This window comes from Cebus imitator, unplaced genomic scaffold (assembly GCF_001604975.1).
Source record: "Cebus imitator isolate Cc_AM_T3 unplaced genomic scaffold, Cebus_imitator-1.0 Scaffold42, whole genome shotgun sequence".
In the NCBI taxonomy this organism is placed as follows: domain Eukaryota; kingdom Metazoa; phylum Chordata; class Mammalia; order Primates; family Cebidae; genus Cebus; species Cebus imitator.
In genome coordinates this window covers 9,971,582-9,972,586 of record NW_016107357.1, presented here as the reverse complement: position 1 = coordinate 9,972,586, position 1,005 = coordinate 9,971,582, and positions in this window count along the sequence as shown.

Genomic DNA, 1,005 nt, shown 5'->3' with positions numbered 1-1,005 from the left:
GAGGAGGGGAGAGGAGAGGCGGAAGGGGAGGGAGGGGAGGGGAGGGGAGATCCAGGCATGTTGGCCGGGCGTGGCAGCTCACGCCTGTAATCCCAGCACTTAGGGAGGACTAAGGGGGGCGGATCACTTGAGGTCAGGGGTTCAAGACCAGCCTGGTCAGCATGGTGAAACCCCGTCTCTACTAAAAATACAAAAATTAGCCAGGTGTGGTGGCGGCACGCATGTAATTCCAACTACATGGGAGGCTGAGGAAGGAGAATCGTTTGATCTCGGGAGGTAGAGGGTGCAGTGAGTTGAGATCACACCACTGCACCCCAGCCTGGGGAACTGAGTGAGACTCCGTCTCAAAAAATAATAAAATAAAAATAAAATCAGCTATGTTGAAATATTGCTGCTTTTAAAAAAAATTTTTTTTTCTTTTTTCTGCTTAAACTCAATAGTAAGAATCTGCTTAAATTTTCTAATTTTCCTTATTATTGCTTTCCCATGAGTTGAGAATATTGTGACAAGTTCCTAGTCTGGTAATTTGCACACACATCGTATTATCTTAGCACAGCTGTAGTGTGATAAAATAAATAAATAAATGAAATGTCATAGCACGGCAAAAAGTATAGCACTTGAAACACTGTGGTGTGCTGGTCATCTCGCTGTGGTTTGTGATGTGCCCAACGCAGGGGGAAGTAATGAGGACACCGCACAAGGCCTGTCTCTGTCCAGACTATTCAGTTCTGACCCTTGGACCACGAAAGCAGCCGTAAGATACATAAATGAATGCGTGCAGCTGCGCCCTCATAAAACTGTATTCATAAATGTTGAAATTTGAATTTCACACGATTTTCAAATACTACAAAATATCATTCTTCTTTTGATTTTTCTCAGTCATTTCTAAACGTTAAAACTGTGGCCGGGTATGGTGGCTCACGCCTGTAATCCAAGCACTTTGGAGGCCAAGGCGGGCAGATCACCTGAGGTCAGGAGTTCAAGACCAGCCTGACCAACATGGTG